Source organism: Macaca thibetana, chromosome 1 (genome assembly GCF_024542745.1).
Source record: "Macaca thibetana thibetana isolate TM-01 chromosome 1, ASM2454274v1, whole genome shotgun sequence".
Taxonomy (NCBI): Eukaryota; Metazoa; Chordata; class Mammalia; order Primates; family Cercopithecidae; genus Macaca; species Macaca thibetana.
In genome coordinates, this window is record NC_065578.1 from 72,644,981 (window position 1) to 72,668,206 (window position 23,226).

The window sequence follows — 23,226 nt, forward strand, 5'->3', positions numbered from 1 at the left end:
TCTGCAAACAGGGACAATTTGACTTCTTCTTTTCCTAACTGAATACCCTTGATTTCTTTCTCTTGCCTGATTGCCCTAGCCAGAACTTCCAACACTATGTTGAATAGGAGTGGTGAGAGAGGGCATCCCTGTCTTGTGCCAGTTTTCAAAGGGAATTTTTCCAGTTTTTGCCCATTCAGTATGATATTGGCTGTGGGTTTGTCATAAATAGCTCTTATTATTTGGAGGTACGTTCCATCAATACCGAATTTCTTGAGCGTTTTTAGCATGAAGGGCTGTTGAATTTTGTCAAAAGCCTTTTCTGCATCAATTGAGATAATCATGTGGTTCTTGTGTTTGGTTCTGTTTATATGCTGGATTATGTTTATTGATTTGCGAATGTTGAACCAGCCTTGCATCCCAGGGATGAAGCCCACTTGATCATGGTGGATAAGCTTTTTGATGTGTTGCTGAATCCGGTTTGCCAGTATTTTATTGAGGATTTTTGCATCAATGTTCATCAGGGATATTGGTCTAAAATTCTCTTTTTTTGTTGTGTCTCTGCCAGGCTTTGGTATCAGGATGAAATTGGCCTCATAAAATGAGTTAGGGAGGATTCCCTCTTTTTCTATTGATTGGAATAGTTTCAGAAGGAATGGTACCAACTCCTCCTTGTACCTCTGGTAGAATTCAGCTGTGAATCCATCTGGTCCTGGACTTTTTTTGGTTGGTAGGCTATTAATTGTTGCCTCAATTTCAGAGCCTGCTATTGGTCTATTCAGGGATTCAACTTCTTCCTGGTTTAGTCTTGGAAGAGTGTAAGTGTCCAGGAAATTATCCATTTCTTCTAGATTTTCCAGTTTATTTGCGTAGAGGTGTTTATAGTATTCTCTGATGGTAGTTTGTATTTCTGTGGGGTCGGTGGTGATATCCCCTTTATCATTTTTAATTGCGTCGATTTGATTCTTCTCTCTTTTCTTCTTTATTAGTCTGGCTAGTGGGCTGTCAATTTTGTTGATCTTTTCAAAAAACCAACTCCTGGATTCATTGATTTTTTGGAGGGTTTTTTGTGTCTCTATCTCCTTCAGTTCTGCTCTGATCTTAGTTATTTCTTGCCTTCTGCTAGCTTTCGAATGTGTTTGCTCTTGCTTCTCTAGTTCTTTTAATTGCGATGTTAGAGTGTCAATTTTAGATCTTTCCTGCTTTCTCTTGTGGGCATTTAGTGCTATAAATTTCCCTCTACACACTGCTTTAAATGTGTCCCAGAGATTCTGGTATGTTGTATCTTGTTGTTCTCATTGGGTTCAAAGAACATCTTTATTTCTGCCTTCATTTCGTGATGTACCCAGTAGTCATTCAGGAGCAGGTTGTTCAGTTTCCATGTAGTTGAGCGGTTTTGATTGAGTTTCTTAGTCCTGAGTTCTAGTTTGATTGCACTGTGGTCTGAGAGACAGTTTGTTATAATTTCTGTTCTTGTACATTTGCTGAGGAGTGCTTTACTTCCAATTACGTGGTCAGTTTTGGAGTAAGTATGATGTGGTGCTGAGAAGAATGTATATTCTGTTGATTTGGGGTGGAGAGTTCTATAGATGTCTATTAGGTCTGCTTGCTGCAGAGATGAGTTCAATTCCTGGATATCCTTGTTAACTTTCTGTCTCGTTGATCTGTCTATTGTTGACAGTGGAGTGTTGAAGTCTCCCATTATTATTGTATGGGAGTGTAAGTCTCTTTGTAAGTCTCTAAGGACTTGCTTTATGAATCTGGGTGCTCCTGTATTGGGTGCATATATATTGAGGATAGTTAGCTCTTCCTGTTGAATTGATCCCTTTACCATTATGTAATGGCCTTCTTTGTCTCTTTTGATCTTTGATAGTTTAAAGTCTGTTTTATCAGAGACTAGTATTGCAACCGCTGCTTTTTTTTGTTCTCCATTGGCTTGGTAAATCTTCCTCCATCCCTTTATTTTGAGCCTATGTATGTCTCTGCGTGTGAGATGGGTCTCCTGAATACAGCAGACTGATGGGTCTTGACTCTTTATCCAGTTTGCCAGTCTGTGTCTTTTAATTGGAGCATTTAGTCCATTTACATTTAAGGTTAAGATTGTTATGTGTGAACTTGATCCTGCCATTATGATATTAACTGGTTATTTTGCTCGTTAGTTGATGCAGTTTCTTCCTAGCCTCGATGGTCTTTACATTTTGGCATGTTTTTGCAATGGCTGGTACCGGTTGTTCCTTTCCATGTTTAGTGCTTCCTTCAGGGTCTCTTGTAAGGCAGGCCTAGTGGTGACAAAATCTCTAAGCATTTGCTTATCTGTAAAGGATTTTATTTCTCCTTCACTTATGAAACTTAGTTTGGCTGGATATGAAATTCTGGGTTTAAAATTCTTTTCTTTAAGAATGTTGAATATTGGCCCCCACTCTCTTCTGGCTTGGAGAGTTTCTGCCGAGAGATCTGCTGTTAGTCTGATGGGCTTCCCTTTGTGGGTAACCCGACCTTTCTCTCTGGCTGCCCTTAAGATTTTTTCCTTCATTTCAACTTTGGTGAATCTGGCAATTATGTGTCTTGGAGTTGCTCTTCCCGAGGAGTATCTTTGTGGCGTTCTCTGTATTTCCTGGATTTGAATGTTGGCCTGCCCTACTAGGTTGGGGAAGTTCTCCTGGATGATATCCTGAAGAGTGTTTTCCAACTTGGTTCCATTTTCCCCCTCACTTTCAGGCACCCCAATCAGACGTAGATTTGGTCTTTTTACATAATCCCATACTTCTTGCAGGCTTTGTTCATTTCTTTTTCTTCTTTTTTCTTTTGGTTTCTCTTCTCGCTTCATTTCATTCATTTGATCCTCAATTGCTGATACTCTTTCTTCCAGTTGATCGAGTCGGTTACTGAAGCTTGTGCATTTGTCACGTATTTCTCGTGTCATGGTTTTCATCTCTTTCATTTCGTTTAGGACCTTCTCTGCATTAATTACTCTAGCCATCAATTCTTCCACTTTTTTTTCAAGATTTTTAGTTTCTTTGCACTGGGTACGTAATTCCTCCTTTAGCTCTGAGAAATTTGATGGACTGAAGCCTTCTTCTCTCATCTCGTCAAAGTCATTCTCCGTCCAGCTTTGATCGGTTGCTGGCGATGAGCTGCGCTCCTTTGCCGGGGGAGATGCGCTCTTATTTTTTGAATTTCCAGCTTTTCTGCCCTGCTTTTTCCCCATCTTTGTGGTTTTATCTGCCTCTGGTCTTTGATGATGGTGATGTACTGATGGGGTTTTGGTGTAGGTGTCCTTCCTGTTTGATAGTTTTCCTTCTAACAGTCAGGACCCTCAGCTGTAGGTCTGTTGGAGATTGCTTGAGGTCCACTCCAGACCCTGTTTGCCTGGGTATCAGCAGCAGAGGCTGCAGAAGATAGAATATTTCTGAACAGCGAGTGTACCTGTCTGATTCTTGCTTTGGAAGCTTCCTCTCAGGGGTGTACCCCTCCCTGTGAGGTGTGGGGTGTCAGACTGCCCCTAGTGGGGTATGTCTCCCAGTTAGGCTACTCAGGGGTCAGGGACCCACATGAGCAGGGAGTCTGTCCCTTCTCAGATCTCAACCTCCGTGTTGGGAGATCCACTGCTCTCTTCAAAGCTGTCAGACAGAGTCGTTTGCATCTGCAGAGGTGTCTGCTGCGTTTGTTTAGTTTACTGTGCCCTGTCCCCAGAGGTGGAGTCTACAGAGACAGGCAGGTTTCCTTGAGCTGCTGTGAGCTCCACCCAGTTCGAGCTTCCCAGCAGCTTTGTTTACCTACTTAAGCCTCAGCAATGGCGGGCGCCCCTCCCCCAGCCTTGCTGCTGCCTTGCCGGTAGATCACAGATGGCTGCGCTAGCAATGAGGGAGGCTCTGTGGGTGTGGGACCCTCCCGGCCTGGTGTGGGATATGATCTCCTGGTGTGCCTGTTTGCTTAAAGCACAGTATTGGGGTGGGAGTTACCCGATTTTCCAGGTGTTGTGTGTCTCAGTTCCCCTGGCTAGGAAAAGGGACTCCCTTCCCCCTTGCGCTTCCCAGGTGAGGCAATGCCTCGCCCTGCTTCAGCTCTCGCTGGTCGGGCTGCAGCAGCTGACCAGCACCGATCGTCCGGCACTCCCCAGTGAGATGAACCCAGTACCTCAGTTGAAAATGCAGAAATCACCGGTCTTCTGTGTTGCTCGTGCTGGGAGTTGGAGACTGGAGCTGCTCCTATTCAGCCATCTTGCTCCGCCCCCTCTCATTTTCTTTAATGATAAAAATCGATGCATTAAAAAACAAAATCCCAAACATTAGCACCTGAAAAACAGGTTTTAGTTTCTATTGTGCTGAATCTTCAAATGCTTCTTGGGGTAACGAGAGAGATATGATGCAACCCATGCTGGAAGTGTAATATGTGTGAGAAGACTTCCCTCCTATAATGAATTTAGCTCTTCAATTATAGTGCCTATTAGGACAAGAGCACTGTCTGCTGTGTTCAGTAATGGATCCTCAGTGCCTAGAAATTTCTGTCACGTACTAGTAACTCAATAAATATTTGTTGAATTTATAAATGAAGGAATTATTACACAATACAGGTAGCTAAAGGTAGAAAGAGAGCATACTAAAATTTCCATATTAAAACATGTTGATTGTTCATTTCTTGGCTAGACAAGTTGTAATTTATGTATTTGAAACTTCTTTCTCCTTTTTTCCTTACAAAAATATCTTTCATAATCAATTAGTTCCTTGGCCCACCTTCTGCATTCATTACCTTGTGTATTCAATTGACTTTCTTTACACTGTAGTTTTAAGGTAGTGTTTACTGAAAATAAAGAAGAAAGATCAACCATTTGTTTTATACTAACTTTGAAAAGATAAAATTACAAATGTTAATAGTATCACACTTAATTCCTGGTAAGATATGAGAACCTGGAGGAAAATGAAGATATCACATGACCAAACATCCCCTAACATACCAATTGCAACATCTATATAACTTTTTGAAGACTTACCTAATATTTAGTTTTCAAGCCATCTCCCTCACGTTTGTACAGTCACTTAACTAAAGAATGACTCTTAAATTTTTTTGTGGCTAAAGGCAGATGATGCAAAATCATTGCTCTCAGCTGAACCGTGTCCACCTTTGAACACCGAGGCTTATGGAAGTCTGATTGCCAGACTTTGAGAATATGCATTCACTAAAAATGAATATAGGTTCCAGTATCCTGGTAGTAATAATCCATCATATTTTACTTCAATGACACTTTGAGACCTGCAGTTTTACATTCTTCTATAGCCTTTTACTCCCAAGCCTATAAAATTACTATATTTTTTGAATGCTATCTGTATTTTAAACACTGTACTCTCTGAAAGATATATGGTTAAACTTACCTTACATTTATCTCTCGAGATTTTTATTTTACACTAAAACTTATGTGCTACCTTTGACAACTTGTTAAAAATTGCAAGCCTCTACAATAGAAAGTAACACAGATCTAAAACTCATTTGCCCTCTTTAAACCTTTTCTTTTCTTTATTTTTATTTATTTTTTTCATTTTAAGACTATTTTCTCACCAGAAAACAGGATGACTAAAGCTTAAATTAAAAACTAAAGGTTATGTAAGACAGGCAATTTGGTCAATGGCTTGGCATTTTCCTCTGCAGGCAGAGTGTACTTTTTTGGGAAGACTGCCATTTTGGCAACATTAAGTCTGCTTTTGTAGATAATGCAACAGCATATAGTCATAGCTGACCTATTGAAATTGAGACAATTCATTGATACAATTTTATATAATGAGACTATTAACTTTTAACAATTACCAAGGACCATGGACCTAGAAAACAGGATTGAGGACCCACATATAAATAGGGTACTTGTTTCACTGGGAAGATGGTAGGGCAATTACAAATGGACTATATAGAGATTACCACACAATTAACTATGTTAGAAATTCCTATCTTAATGCTTGCCTCCTTCTTCTCTGTCTCTCTACATTAAAAACTTTAGCAGGAAGCAAGTCGTGGGAGTGGTTTAAGTTAAGATACATGGACTTGACAGTGCCCTAGCAATAATCTGACCATATTTCCTCATAGGTAAAAGCTAGGTGTGGAGAAATTTTTAACAACCCAGGTGTTTTAACTAAATGGCAAGAGCACATATGAAGGACACAGTAGTGCTGCTGAAATAAGGATACCCAAGAAATCCCGCTGGACTATTATTTATTGTATCCAAATATGTGTTTGAAAACTATTTAAATAATAAAAGGATGAAGTTTGTCAGAAACTCTAGGATACTTAAAAACATCTTAGTTTAGGCATGCAAGTTTAAGTTTAGGTATGTTACAGGAAGTAAAAATTATTTTGTTTTCCAGTGATTACCTAACTGTATTCTACTAGAGTTAAAATTACTTTAAGTGATATGGAAATCTTAATCTACAAAAATTTGACAGGTGTCAAATAACTATAGCATCTTCTCCATATTTATGTCCAATGAGAAGTTAATATAAGAAATGCTTCATTAGTGTGTCCTTGTAGTCATTGTATTAGTTTGCAATCTTTCAATTTGCAGTTATGCAGATGTATCATGTGTAATGGCCTCTATTTAGCAAGCTATTTTCTTTATTGGTTGCTTCTCACATGGTCAAGGGCATACTAAACATGTTCTTGGAATGATTCCCTCTTTCAATCACTATGCCAATAATCACTTAGAATACAAGTGGATTCTTTTCATTTAGAACAACCAGGTGGCTGAAGAGAGTCAGTTAATAAGCAATCAGCAAAATCAAAAGCAATAATGAAGCCCTTCAAGGTTTTGTGCTGCATTGCCTGATACATAATCTCTATTTTGTGAGAAAATATACAGTATGCCTAGCAGTTGAATGACTTTGCTGATGCCACATTCCACTCTTTGTGAGTTTATTCATCTTTGAAGTTCTCACAACCAGGAGAGATCTAACATCTGCTTGAAGACACTACCTTCTGTTGTAGAAGACTCTCACTGTTGCAAAGTTGGGTTTTCTCCTGATACTACAGTTTTCGGTAGTGCCTGTCAGTATATCTTTTTATCTATAAAAAGAAGTAAAAAATATTAACTACAAAAAGTATATTAAATCGATTTATCTAATTTGACAAAAAATACATTCTGTAATTAGAGGAATTTGACCTGAAAGCTATGTTAAGATTTTAGATGTTAACTTACAAGATATTTCTTGCTCATCACAATCTACTTTGACTCACACACACAAAAAAAACTTTATTATGTTCTGTATTACTTTTACATAGATTGGAACATTACTTTTCTGATGACATAAGTCAATATTTCTTTTTTTGTCGTTAATATTACTCTATTTTGTATGCCAAATCCAATGTCAATCTGAGTAAAATTCAAAGTTTAAATCAGAAAGGATATTTGAAAGCCTCGAGACAATCTTCATTTCTAAATTGTATATTAGATGACTTTAGTTTTATTAGGTTATGACTGTATTCCAGATTGGAGAGTAGTATATTTAATGGAAGAGAGACTGGGGCCTATCAGGCCCAGATAACATTCTGAATAAGAAAAGTTTATTGCCTCTGCTGCTTTATCTTCTTTCACTTCTGTCTCTAATAATTTCAAAGGATGAATCTATTAAAAGTTAAAAGCAAGAGGAGGGCAAGACAGGACTGTGTTGATTCACAAATATAGTCTTTTTTTTTCCAGGACGACTTTATGAGGTGCAGTGGGCGATGAACCTTATTCTACCGCCTGCTTCCCCTTGTGTCACGTGATATCACATATTATAAAAATGTTACCAAATGTAACGCCTGTATGACACAGCTGAACTTCTTCCCCACTGGATTTCTGCTCATCTTTAAGAAATGGGATGCCTGCCATAACAATTTCCCTTTAGAGTCAGACCAGCTGAGACTGGTTAGAACCAAGATAGCCAACCTAAAGCTTCATTCAAATCTCATTTCCACACTAGAGGACACTCCCAACAGCACCATGACAGTTGAGAATTGTCATGACAATGACTAGAAGAAGCCATTGAAAGACATAAAGGAAGGTGCCACTACCAGTTCAGAGGAGTTCAGCTCTCATTTCCAGAAAAGACTTGAATAATTCCTCCCCTCAGTTTTAATGTCCAATCCCTTCATTAGAGAAACTCTATATTTTAACTGCCTCACCTCTCACTAGTCAAGAAGTAGATTTGCAAGCCACACTCCCACTTCTCCATCCGCTGCTCATGGAACAAAACTTGCTCTGCTTGATGCTCACTTTCTGTTTCACGTATTGGCTCTGCAGCACTGAAGAGGGAAAGATGCTATTTGGGGGGCCACCAAGTTTATTAGTAACAAAAGCACCCCACGCCTTCTCTATAGCCTCATAACTTCTGCCTCATGTTTTGTATTTGGCAAGTTCTAGATGGGACAATTCAATTTGTTATTTTTGTCTATTTTCATCACAAATGGCAAAACCCTAGTATTGTTTTGATTTTAACTGTAAGGTTTACTCCTTTACACTTTAAATACCTTTCGAAAGCATTAACCTCCTCAAAAGCAATTTTTAAACATTACCTATTCCCTAGCTCTATAGTTGGATAGTGCTGTAATTTAGATCGACAACTTTGATTCTATGGATTGTGTGTAAATGATGATTCTGTTTTGCTTCCATTTTAGACCATTTAAATATCAAGAGACACTGTTAAGAAAGATAGAAAATACTAATCTTAAAATATTTAACAGGTCCTACAAAATTGGCAGTTTTATGTCAGCAATTATAATATGTAGGCCAAAAACACTCCTATTCTTTGGAATATATATATAACATATGAAAAATAAAACCTAATAAACTTGAGTAGGATTTAGTTAACAAATCAAATAAGTTTCTTTCCTAAACAGCATATTAGGAACTTTACTATATTTCTAAGTCTTGTGAATTTCCCAGATAGGGACATAGTATACGGCAAATCCCTAAGAACTGAGAAATTTAGCTTTAAAAATTTTTTTTTAAAAAAACAACTTTTATGTTTTTGTGTCCACCAATCAGATTAATTGTGATAATGTCATTTTGCTAGAAGAAATTTTAAAAAAAAGAATTTCTCATATATTTTGAATCAAAATTTGGGGTTTTGTACTAACAATTCATTTTTTGTATGATGAACTCATTTCACTTAGCAAATATTTAAATAGCACCAATGTTCCAAGCAGCCGTCAAATAATTTGCATGGCAGATAGCATAAATTCTTAGTGATGCTATCTTGTTTTCACAATCATACTTTTTTCATCTGGACAAATTTTTATAAAACAAAAGTTTTCTAAACCTGTTTTGTATACAGGTAAATAAGTACTGTATTGATACATTAGTCATTACTGTTACAAGGCAATTGAAAGGGTGTGGCCTAGGGAACAGACAGAAAGTTAATTCAGTCTGGAAGTTCCAGATTTGGTTTGCATGCATCCTAGTGGCAGTGATTTATTTCTGTATACTGCAATGTCAGAACAATGACAAAACTAGCACAGAGTGATGGTATTGAAGATTGTCACCACTATTTTCTATTGCTTATAACTCCTGAAAACTGGCAATTTTGTTGTTAGAACTGGAACAGTGATATAACCAGGGAGGAGAAATTTTATGAGTTTCATACAATAAATCTGCTAGAAGGGTGAGAAGGGAATGGGCAAACTAAGTTATTTTACTTTTAAATAAGCACACTTAGGACCCAGATAATCCCTGAGCTAGCCTCAGGAATGCTTTAAAACCCAAACCATGCATGGAAATGACAGGCACTTTTCTTAACTGTAAAATACTTGAAAACAGAGCACTCAACTATTTGAAGATTTCAAGAAAAAGTATAACAAAAAAAGGGAATTTGTCTATATGGATACATAATGGTATGGCAATAATAGTCATTACAAGATTATTTAATTTATTGCTTGCTTCTCATTTTACTGAAAAACAAAAGAAATCAGAAACTATAAGAACTTGTTGGCAGAACTTGTTCACAGGTTTCTTTACCAATACATCCACCAAATTATGTGTGTATCTATGCCCCCATTCTCTGCTTCCCCTCATATTTCAGTGAGTGAACTGGGTCCCTTGTTTCTAAGATCAAACTATTTGTTTATAGATCCTATTTCCTGCTGCCTTTGTTTTTAGAACCTTATCAAGATTTTCTGTGGTCTACTTTATTATATTTCTCTCTTTCTACTGTACCATCCCCATCAGCATATGAGCATGATATAATGTCTTCCATCTTAAACTAAACAACAGCAACAAAACTTTCTTCAATCCTATTCAAAGTACAAGTTTTGTCCTAAGCATTTTTCTAGTTTTAATAGGAGGAAAAAAAAAAAATCAGATGCATTGACTCTACTTTACCTCTCTTGACTGCCTTCTTGAATTGATTCTTAACCAGGATTTTTTTTTCCGTTATTATACAAACCTACTTTTGTTGAAACTCACCAATGGTCATCCCATTGCTGTTCTAGGCTTCAGCTCATTTGACTTTTGGTGAGATTTGACACAGCTGATCATTCCCTTCTCTCTGAAATAATCTTACCAGTTGGCTTTCATCATATTCTCCTAGTTATGTTCCTGTCTTACAGGCTCCATTCCAGAGATATCCACTCTCTGCTGGATATCTATCATCTTTCTCAACTGTAAAATTTGTAGTATTCTAGGGAACAACAGATCTATACTGTTCTTTATTCCTGCTCATTTCCTAAGTAATATTCCTAATCTAATATTATAGTTTTACAGCAATTTTTATGTTCACTATTCTCAAATAATATCTGTAGTTCTAGCCTTTCATATGAAAGCAAAACACTAGCCACCTAAGAGGTGACCTAACAGCAACTATAAATGAACAAGTTAAAAAATTAGACTTCCTCAAAATTTGAAACTTTGGTCTTTGATAGACTACATAAGAGAGAATGAAACGACAACCCACAAAATAGAAGGTGAAGCAACATCATGTTTATTCATTTATGACAATGAATTGCATTTGAAATATATTAAGGACTCTCAAAATTCAGTAACAGAAATAAAAAGCAATAAAAAATAGGCAAAATATTTGGGCAGACATTTTACCAAAAAATATATATGGCTGGATAATAAACACATAAAATACACTCAATTCCATTAGTCGTTAGATAACAGAATACTAAAACTATTATGAGGTACCACTTCATGCCTATTAGAATGCCAAAAGTATTTTTAAAAAATTAAAAGCTAGACATTACCAAGTGCTGGAAAGAATGTTGAGCAACTAGAATGTTTATGTCTTGCTGTTGAGACTATAAAATAATGCAGCTCTTTTTGAAATGTGCTAATTTCCTATAGAGTTAAAAGTACATTTACTATATAGCCCAGCAATTTCACTCCTTCTAATTCATCCATAAGAATTTTTTTTTAATTTACAAAAATTATGTGAATATTCACAGCAGAATTATTCATAATCACCAAAAATTGGAAATAGCCTAAATGTCTATAAACAAATTGGTATTTTCATATGTCATTGTACTTCCATGCTTCAGGCTAAAATCTTTGTTGACACCACTTTTTCTTGGGCACTATACATTTGACTTCTAAACAAAAACCATAGTTGTACATTGAAAATACGTCCAGGCCCTTTGTCCCATCTCTAGTTTATACTACCATCATCTCCCTTATCTGGAATATAGCAATTGATCCAATCCTGAACATTTATGGGCCAATGGTAAGACTAGAAATGAAAGCCCACATATCATATATCTAAATATGTAAACGTGTAAATAAAACATTCCAAAAATGGTTAAAATATGGCAGCAAAGGAAAAGTCAGGTTGTTGACCTTGGGTACCAGGTGCCTGTGTGTAGCCTGTGTCCTTCTCTTACCACCTACCCCCACCTCCACCCTGCTATCTTCCATACATGAGATCTCTCATACAAATACATACCATTTAGCTTGCACATTCAAGTTTAGTTCCCAACCTCTGAGAACAACCTCTTTTTGACCACCCCTTAGACTTGGATACATACACTCAGAGATGGTTAAATAATTTGTGGATCCCAGTGCAAAATTAAAACAGGGCCCTTTGTCTAAAAGGCAGGGTAAAAAAGCATGCCTATAAAGTTACTAAATATAAACAAATTTCCTTTCTTCTGTGGTCTTTTTCCTTGTCATGATGTTTTTTATTGGCTATTTAATATCATTCTACACACTTATCAGAATGACATATATATATAATATCATTCAACACACTTATCAGAATGACATATATATATATCATTCTACACACTTATCAGAATGACATATATATGTATATGTATGTGTGTGTGTGTGTGTATATATATATATATGAACTTTTGTGTTTATGTATAAGTACCAAGAAATGATTTACACATGTCTTGCTATACTTCCTCTGCTTATGCATAAGCTTGATTGGGCTTCACTGAACCTCATTTACAAGGAAGAAATTCAAATGTAAAAATTACTAAAATGATGACAAATTCTTTAAGCCAACTGGGGTCCCTTCTGAATATGGGGTCCTATGGGACTACAAGGATGTGTGCCCATCAAGCTAGTCTTGCATACACTACTGGTGTGTTCTGCTCTTGGAGAAGCAAACCTGGAGCAGAGTCATGATGGATCAAGATCCAGGGCTCCACAGACTAGGGAATGGAAGAGGAGAGGTGGGATCTGGGTTGGTCGGTGTATATTCTCTTTGCTTCATGGATTTCTCACTGAGAAAGGGGCAAGATTAGAGTTTAGGACAGAAGTTTCTCTTCCAGGCTTAAAGGAAATAGTCTCCTAAATAGCTTTTATCTTTCTTTAACTGATGTGGTCTGGCTATGCCCCACCCATATCTTATCTTGAATTATAGCTCCCACGATTTTCACATGTCCTGGGAGAGACCTCGTGGGTGATAATTGAATCAAGGGACTGGGTCTTTTCCGTGCTGTCCTTGTGATGGTGAGTGAGTCTCATAAGATCTGATGGTTTTAAAAAGGGCAATTCCTCTGCACAAGTTCTCTCTCTTCTCTTGTCTGCTGCCATGTGAGATGTGCCTTTTACCTTCCACCATGATTGTGAGGCCTCCCCAGACAGCAGCATGAGAACGGACTAATATATTAACCCTACTAACTTTTATCCTCATATCATACATAGTAATCCCCTTTAAATATATGTCAGATCATGACCCTCTTCCACAACAAACCATCAATTACATTCCATGTTAGAAACAAAACAAAAACTATAATGGGCTGCATTGCCCTAGATGACCTGCTTCTCCCCCATTTCTTTTCTCACATTATATCTTACAATTCTTCTCTTCCTATCTTTATTACAGTTACATTTGCCTCTTCTCTATCCTTTAAATGCATAACTAAACTCCTGTTACCTCTTTCTTTATAAATTATTGATGGCAATCTTCTTGATCTCTCTAATTTGTCTTTGTTCGCCATTCATCTAATGTCCATATTGCAAAATTATGTTCTTTAAATCATAAATTTGAATTGATCATCTGACTAATTTAATATTTTAAATGACTTTCCACTGGATGCAGGGAAAAGTCTAAGTCTCTTAACATGAGAAACAAATAGAATAATATTCATAATAGTTGAGTATCTGGCACATATTAAGTACTAAGTTAGCATACACTATTGTTATAGAGGAAACATTTAGTGATGCACCCAAACACACTCTCCTCCATGGAACATGGTGTTATTTTACTCTATTTCTTGTAATAAATTAATATCTTCCTCTACCTCAAATAATACTGCTTTTCCTATATCTTCTCCTTCCTATCGCTCCTCTTCTCCATCTTTCTGTCTGATTTTCCTCTCTTTGTCACCTTTTCACTCACTTTCTCTTACCTCTATCTTTACTCAGTGGTGTTTGTACAATATCTGCTTAATAGGAAACTCTTCACAGATATAATAGAGAGCACAATTAAGTAATAACTGTTAAGCACTAATAATACTTAGTTGGAATTAAAGAGACTGATAATCAGCAATGCAGATTAGTAGAAACTTGCAATAGGTGTGAAAGAAATTGAGTTAGGTGTAAAATCAATCATATGGTAAGTAAGATGTCACTATTAATGACAGAAATGTTAACCTTCAAGATCAAGCCCATACTTTCTTGGACTGTTGTTACTTTTTTCTGCCAAATGCTTTGGCTTTTGCCAGTGTATGTGGGCATTAATGGTGGATTAGTTGGAGTAACTACAATTATGTAGCTTTCTCACTAGAGATTATACTTTTTCATGTCGTTTATATCATATTCCACAAATCTCAAAGTTTATCTAAATTGAATGGTAACTAAAATGCATTTTTATAATATTTGATCATTGTTCTTGGGCAGAAGAGCCAAAAATAGTCTTTTCATTTGGAGACCTTGCTAGAAAGGTTTTCAAATCACTTAACTTCTAAAAATAATAGCAATTGATTATTGTCTCAATTACTAGATTTTAAAAACTGTCTATTTTATGAGAATAATTGAAATTCACTCTGATAAATATCCTTTAATGATAAATAGATTGCCCTCTACTATGTATTAAAAAGCAACTTGTTTCCTGTGGATTAAATTTTTATGGCAAAATGCAAATAATTTTTATTTCTTTTTAATTTATGATATCATTACCATATCTTGTTACATAAAATGACAATGAGAAAAACACTCCTGCTGCTGCAATCTGTGCTGAAAATCTTCCTCCAAATATATTGTCTCTGTTCCTATCTGTAGTTTTAGCTATAGGAAGTAGGAATTTTCTCACAGTATTTGCTATATGATGCTAGTACTTGGTGATAACAGCCTCTAAAAATATAATATGAGTTTGCTCAGCTCAAATTATAAGCAGCCAAAGCCCTCCAAATAAGAATGATATGCTTTTAAGGTTTATTTATGCCTGTCAGCATTCTCTGTTTATTATTATTGACATTTATTTCCTATTTATACATAATCAAATTCAATAGGAATTGTTATACCCTATGTTTAATATGATACAACAATCCAATTCCAAGTATAAATGTGTGCAGCCTTCTAAGAATAACTTTATAATTTGGATAACTATATCTAATTGGAAGAATAGAAAGTTTTAAAGCACACAAATAACCCAGAGGCTTATTGTTTTTTTTTAGGCTTGAGAAGGCAATGAGCTATTGTGTAATTTACACTGTCAAAAGACAAAATTATAGCAAATTTAGCTTAAAGATCTAATTGGCTTTTATTAGCGATTCTAGAATTTGGTGACATCTTATTCTACAAAATAGAATAGGTATTCCAATGAACTGAGCAGAGAAGTTTGGCTTTGTAGGGAGGAAAAGGCTGAAGAAAGCAGAAACAGAATAAAAAGGGGATAGATCCTTTTAAAGTTATTTTCCTTCCTTGTGGTGTTAAAACAGAGGGGAATTTCTTATCACGTCAACTCAGTTAAACTGGTCTCCTTATGTCTAGTTTCTGTTAATCTCCTGTTTTTGTTTTTTGTTTTGTTTTGTTTCGTTGAAAAACTGGCCCATTTCTTTTTTCTTTTTGATTTCCAACTTTTAAGATCAGGGATACGTGTGAGGATGTGCAGGTTTGTTACATAGGCAAACGTGTGCCATGATGGTTTGCTACACAGATCATCCTATCACTTAGGTGTTAAGCCCAGTATCCATTTGCTATTCTTTTTGATACTATTCCCACCCCCCACCCTCCTACTATATCATACATAGTAATCCCCTTTAAATATATGTCACCTCCCACCCCCACCCTCCGAAAGGCCCTAGTGTCTATTGTTGCCCCTCATGTGTCCGTGCGTTCTCATTATTCAGCTGTACTTTTAAGTGAGAGCAGGTGGTGTTTGGTTTTCTGTTCTTGCATTAGTCTGCTGAGGATAATGGCTTCCAGCTCCACCCATGTCCCTGCAAAGGACATGATCTCCTTCCTTTTTATGGCTGCATAGTATTCCATGGTTTACATGTACTACATTTCCCTAACCCATTCTATCATTGATGGGCATTTGGGTTGATTCCACGTCTTTGTTACTGTGAATAGTGTTGCAGTGAATATACACACACATGCATTTTTAGAATAGAATGATTTATATCCTTTTGGGTATATACCCCGCAATGGGATTGCTGGGTCAAATGGTATTTCTGCCTCTACATCTTTGAGGAATCTCCACACTGTCTTCCACAATGGTCGAACTACTTTACGTTCCCACAAACAGTGTAAAAGCGTTCCATTTTCTCTATAACTTCACCAGCATCTGTTGTGAAAACTGGCCCATTTCAAAGTTCAGTTTGATTACGTAGCACCTTGCATGAGTGATTCCATTCTGTTTTGTTCTGGTCTGTCAGAACCTAGTGCAGAAGCCTAGTCTAAAACAATGGCCTCCTATAAATTTTGCTTAACAATTCTCCCCTTTTGGTCAGGTTCTCACCTAGGTGAGACCCTGATCAAAATTTAGGGCATCAGCCCTACCCTCAAGTCACCATCATGCTGGGCGTTAAGTCTCAATTGCCTTATATGGATAGTGATCACAACTTCTATTTTCAGAGTAATGACAAGTAAAGCCCCTTTTGCTTCACATCTCTCTTACGAGATCCTGGAAAGATTTTCTGCCTCTAAGAATTTATGTATTTAGATTATGTCTACCTGGATAATCCAGGATAATTTCCCTACTCAATGTCCTTAAACTTAATTGTGTGTGCAAAGTACCTTTTGCCATGTAGGATAACAGTTCCAAGAATTAAGTTCTAAGGATATATTTGGGGGATCTTTTATTCTGCCTTCCACACAGGGTGTGATGGTGTTATGTTAAATGGAATCATTACAGTCAGGATATTGACCTGAGTCATACCACTCTGAAATATGACTTGAAACGGGTAGGGTGCTTAGTGACATAAACAGGCAGGAATCTCAAAGCACCGTCCATGACAGGATTGATTTGTAAGAAATTTAATTCCTGGGGAGCAGTGTTATAACAGTAACTTTCTTTTATACATATTTTTGATTTTCCACAATTAATTCCTTTGCTCCCTGGGAGGTCCCAGTGTTACAATCAGGATAATGATACATACTACACTTCAACTACATACTTTTGGTCTCTGAAACAAGAACACATTTTATTGTCATGGGAATGTCATTCCCTCATAGTACAGACTGTACCCTATATGTCGGTATCAGTATCTGTTAGTGAGAGCACTTTTGGCATTTTAGGTGGGATAATTCTTTATTGTGTAGGACTGTCTCACACACTGCATGGTGTGTATTGTCCTTGACCCCAACATACTAACATCTCTGGTCCCCAGTCACTGGACAGCCCAAAACAAATTCACACATATGCAACTATTAGTTAATAGGTTATTGATATAGTTTAGATGTTTGTCCCCTCCAAATCTCATGTTGAAATGTGATTCCCAATGTCGGAGGTTGGACCTGGTGGGAAGTGATTGGATCACGGGGGCAGATCCCACATGAATGATTTAGCACCATCCCCTTGGTAATAAGTGAGTTCTCCCTCAGTTAGTTCAGAGTTCTGGTTATTTAAAGGTCTGGCACATCCCCACCTCGCTCTCTTTCTCCCTCTCTCACTATGTGACATGCCTACTCCCTCTTCACCTTCCACCATGATTATGAACTTCCTAAGGCCCTCACCAGAGGCAAATGTCATGCTTCCTGTGCAGCTTGCTGAACTGTGAGCCAATTAAACCTCGTTTCTTTATTAATTACTCAACCTCAGATACTTCTTTATGGAAGAACAAAAACTGACTAATACAGTTATATTAATCCTGCTTGAGAATCATTGTTTTGGTATTCAATACATGTTTTTAAAAGATGGTGAAATGAAGTATGAGGTTACCAACAGTTATTTTTCATTCATTCATTTTTCTGTACATTTAACAAACAAGTATTGAGAAACTTCAGCATGAAAAATGCCATGTTTCACTGCTTGTTGAGGACCTAGATGCTCTTGTTGGAACCTTCTATTTCTATGTTTACCTCCTCAGATCAGAGAAGCAATTAACACTAATATTCAGATTTCAAGACACTAGTGGGGCCATGTACATCACTATATTCTAAAAGATCATTGACCCACATGTGGTCCTCTCTTTTTGATGTCATATGTCCTCTGGATAACTCCTGTATTGTAACTTGTTGTTGTTTTTGTTGTTTCACTTACATGTGCCAAGTGACACTTCCTTCAAGTGACAAACTTGTAGCAACACTGGAAGAAAATGGGGAAGAAGATGCTTTGCTTGAGCCTTAAGTTCAATTTACATGCTCTTAAGTAAAATTACAAAAAATCCTACGCTAAGATAAAGGGACTATTCAGGCTAATTATTTACCTTGTTGTTAATTTGCTGGTGTGTATAAATGTTTTAGGAAGTCCACATGAACAGTGACCAGACTAAGCCAAAATTATAATTGACCTCATAGTATGATTCTTCCCCCACTGTAATGCAAAACCTGCTATGGTTTACATTACTTGAAATTCCCCCACCTCCTGCCCACCCAGGTTCCCATAAAATAATGCTAACCATTGAAATATGAACCAATCTACAAAGACTCCAAAAACTATGCAGGAAAACATGGAAACTAATTACAATCATACAGAGCCCACACATAAGAAGTAACTGAAATGGGGAAATAAACATTCAAGACAAGCAGAGTAGGCTCCACAATCTACACCACACCTTAGAGTCAGGTGGGGATTTCACAAGGAAAGGAAAAGACTGTGGACTGCCAGGGATGGAGGAACACGGAAAACATCAACTAAGGCTTTGCCCAAGTGGTGCAATACTGAGATCAGGTGTGCGTCTGAGTTTGGATTAGCAGAGACTGGAGAAAGAAGACGGTAAAAAGTACTTGAGACCAGACTCTGGGAAACTCACCCTTTCAGGGTGACCAAGACATAGTGGAAGAGGGTAGAGTTTTCCTCAAGAAAAAAAAAAAAAAAAAAAAAGATAATATGTTGAAGATAAGAGTCCTATTGCAACAAGATAGTATCAAAGGATTGTGATTGAGTTTAAAGAATCTTTTATTTCTAAGAGTGCTGATATCATCAAAGGGAAAAAGCATTCCTTTTTATTCTATTCTTAAAGTTTGGTTCTGTTTGTCATCTCAAGGGTTTCTCCTGTCAGCAGCCGTGGTAGTTATATAAAGGAACTTGAATACACACAGATATATTTTGAAAACTGGAAAATTTAACCTAAAGTACATTTTAGCTTTGGAGTGCCCTTGGGGATGGAAGTGAATTGCTCAGGAGATGAATAATGGGATTCATTACTATGACCCATTGAAATCTAACATAACCCAAGGTATTCCCTTGCTGTTGAGCAGCTTAGAGACTGAGGAGAATAATGCAGCCTCACTTAAGTGATTTCTTATCCTGCCACTGAAGCTAGCAACCAAAGGCTATTTTCTCCCTACAAATAGAGGTATATTTATGTTTATTGATATAGGTGACAAAGGCACATTCTTTGCATATTCAAATGACCTTGTTTTAGCTCTTTTTAGTTCCTGTGATGCCAAAAAGTATTTATTTATCTTGCATACTGTAAAAACAGACTTGATCAATATTCTACGATATAAATAACTACTTACATATTTTGCTTTTGTTAGTGTGTCGAAATAGTCATATAAATGATAGATTTAAATCTAATGTTAGATTATCAATTAAGAAAAACTTTTTATGGTTTTAACCTTATTATACAATAGTCCCCCCTTATGCACAAGGGTGTTCCAAGACCCCCGGGAATGCTTGAAACCTAGGACAGTACCAAACCAATTGCATCAATCAGAACACGTTTTTGTTCATGTATTCCACCCCAAAATTTAAAGTCTTTTCTTTCTTAACTAAGCACTTATGATGCACTGTGGCAGTAACTTTATCAGTTTGAGGTGCAATAGCAAAACTAGCATGAATTTATATTTTCCTTTTTCACAATTTCAAAAAAGAGAAGATTTGTTCCTATAGCAAATCTTAGCAATCTCAGCATACGATTCTTTTTCTTTATTAAGATAACGTTCACCTTTTCACTTAAAGGAAGCATTTTATGGCTTCTCTTTGGCATATCTGAATTGCCACCATCACTACTCTTGATAATTGAGAACATTATTGAGCAAAACAAGGATTACTTGAACACAAGCCCTGCAATACTTCCACAGTGAATCTGATAACCAAGATGGATACTAAGGGACTAATGGGTGGGGAGTTGTAGACAGCGTGGCGACGCTGGACAAAGGAATGATGCATGACCCAGGTGAGATTTCATCATACTACCCAGAGTGCGTACAATTTAAAACTTGTGAATGGTTTATTCCTGGAATTTTTCATGCAATATTCTGAAACCTCAGAAAGTAAAACCTCGGTAAGGGGAATTACTGTACAGTCAGATCTTGAATAACCATCTTTTGGTTCAACATCATTTCCTTTTAACGTTGATGATAAAAGAAAAATGATTCCCAGTAGGCCCACTGTCTGTCTGGAGTTTACCCATTCACTCTATGTCTGCGTAGGTTTTCTCGGAGCACTTCGAACCTGTGTATGAAAGCTGAATTGGCACGTCTAAAGGATCCCAGTGTGAGTGAGCCAGCATGTCTGGTGGGGTTACTGACTGGTTCCCCAAGTTTCTGGGATGGGCTTTGGCAATCTGGGACCCTGGAATAATTAGGTAAATAAATAGCTTACTTGTTTTTATTAATCTTTATTAGATATAGGTACAGATCACATTTATTTGAATATTTAATATTAGAAGTGTTTTCATCCTTGTGTAAAAGTGTGGTGATCATTTGTGATCAGAAATATGCCATAGGAACTTAACTCTTGTTTGTATCAGTTAGCCTATGGTAAATTAGTATCATTATAGTGGTTTTGCTTAAAGTGGCAGTTTCCAAGGCAACATTGAGAACTTACTATACATGCAAAATAAAATTTACTGCAAAAAATATGAATTCAAAACTGCGAGGCCACATTTTCTTTATAATATGGAAGATTCAGACAGATGGTTTCTATAGCACGTTGTATCAAACATTGAAAAAAATTATAATCTAACAAATTTTTTCAGATAAAAGACAAGGAAGGACTTTATTTTTTATTTATTTATTTTTAAATGAGGCTAGTGTAACACTGTTACAAATATCAAACCAGTAAGATGGAATAAATTTTTTAAAAAAACCTGTAGGCCCATCTTATTTACAAATATATGTAAAAATGGAATGGGGCTCAATCTGTATTCAGGAAGTCCTGATAAGGGAAAACAGTCACACTTAACACAAATGATATTGTGACCTCATGACATTAAAGTGATTTGTTCAAGTCCTATATATTGTAAAAGTCTGGATCAGAATCTAAAAATGCTGATGTCCAATCCTAAGATTTTCAAATAAGCCAGCTGTAATAGTCCATTTTCACACTGCTGATAAAGACATACCTGAGACTGGGAAGAAAAAGAGGTTTAATTGGACTTACAGTTCCATATGGCTGGGGAGGCCTCAGAATCATGGTGGGAGGCAATAGGCACTTCTTACATGGTGAGAAAAGAAAAAATAGGAGGAAGCAAAAGCAGAAATCCCTGATAAACCCATGACATCTCATGAGACTTAATAACTATCACGAGAATAGCACCGGAAAGACTGGCCCCCGTGATTCAATTACCTCCCTCTGGGTCTTCCCACAACACGTGGGCGTTCTGGGAGATAAAACTCAAGTTGAGATTTGATGAGAACACAGCCAAATCATATCACCACCTTTTTCTATTTTATGATTGGATCAGTTAGGATAATATCTGCTGCTATCACAAACCAACTCACAAACTGAAAGATTTATCCCAATTAAAGTTGATTGTTTAATTGGGAATTAACAACTAACAAAATTGTGGAATCTACACCAACAAATACTGATAGGTTTCCACCTGGGTATTGAGGTCCACTGACACCATGAAGCATGTGGCTCTGCCATTCTCTAGGGCCTTCCTTGAGTGTTCTGCAGTCAGCTGAGAGAAAGAGAAACAGGTAAGAAAACTCATCTTCTTCTTTATCCTAACAAATGCAACACTAATTACTACATTCATATTCCATTACTGAAAAGTGGTCAGATGATTTCGTGGGTCCTAGAATGGGGTCTAGAATATGGAGTCCCTAAAATAGCCCTAAAGTTTGTAGTGAAGTTCTATCTATCTCTTTATGTAGATGTATGCACAGCATTCCAGTTTACACCTGGTGCCCTGTTTTAATCTATTTATTTTCATCCAATCCAGCATACTTTTAGTGTTGCTATTCTCAAAAGTGTCCTGCTTTGAATGGTAGATTATAGGATCACCCCGTGCCTTGTCACAATGCTCTTGGACAATTGCAGGAGGATTTCTTGTTTGTTTTTAATATGTAAAAAGCAAATAAATATGCCAACATCATAGTGTTTTGCTGTAGTTATCAACCAACATTCTGTTGAATGTGCCTAGGCTGTGGAAAATACTTAACACCCCTGATAATCCAGAATGATCTATTTTTGAATATTTTTCCAGACACATTTAAAAAATGATAATTTTAAAATAAAATTATATACGAGAAATTTATTCAAAATAGCATTATGGTAGTTTTTCACCCTAGATAATATAAATTTAAACAAATTCTACATGGGTTGTTTGAACATAGCCAGATGTTCCAAGGCACGGAATATTTTATGAACATTATGGAGGAAAATTTAAATATTCAGTAAAAACGTGCTTAAAAGGAAGAGGACAACCAATGTGCTCTGTTGCCTGAAGGCAAAATAATTGGATATATGTGCCTTTAAAGTCTCTTTCAGTCCCTGAGTACAATAATAAATTCCCCTGCAGAGTATAACTTGAGTATATAAAAATGTTCAAAAATGATATGATAAAGCAAGTGAAAATGTAGTAATAGACCCTTTAAGCAATATTATGCACTGTCTCCTGAATACTAGCATTCTGTGATATCATGTAAGATTTGCTTATGAAATCTATCTGAGAAACAGAACGTAACATGACAAAGTGTTGAGTTCTCAGCGTAAAGGCAATATTCTCTCTCTTGAAATATAATGAAGACTACACTTCATTAAAGTGTAATTGTCAACTTGGGGAAACAATACAGCTTTGCTATGTCAAAATAACCCAAACGAATAGAACAGAACATGAATTTTAAAAAATCTTGGGACAGGAGCATGTATATTTAATAAGATGTCTTCTATCATGACTTTTCAGAATGAAAAAATATTAAATATGAACGTGGTAGATACTACTCATTGTGTTTTTCTACCAATCTGTCCACCCTTACCATAATACCCTCATTGCCCCTCA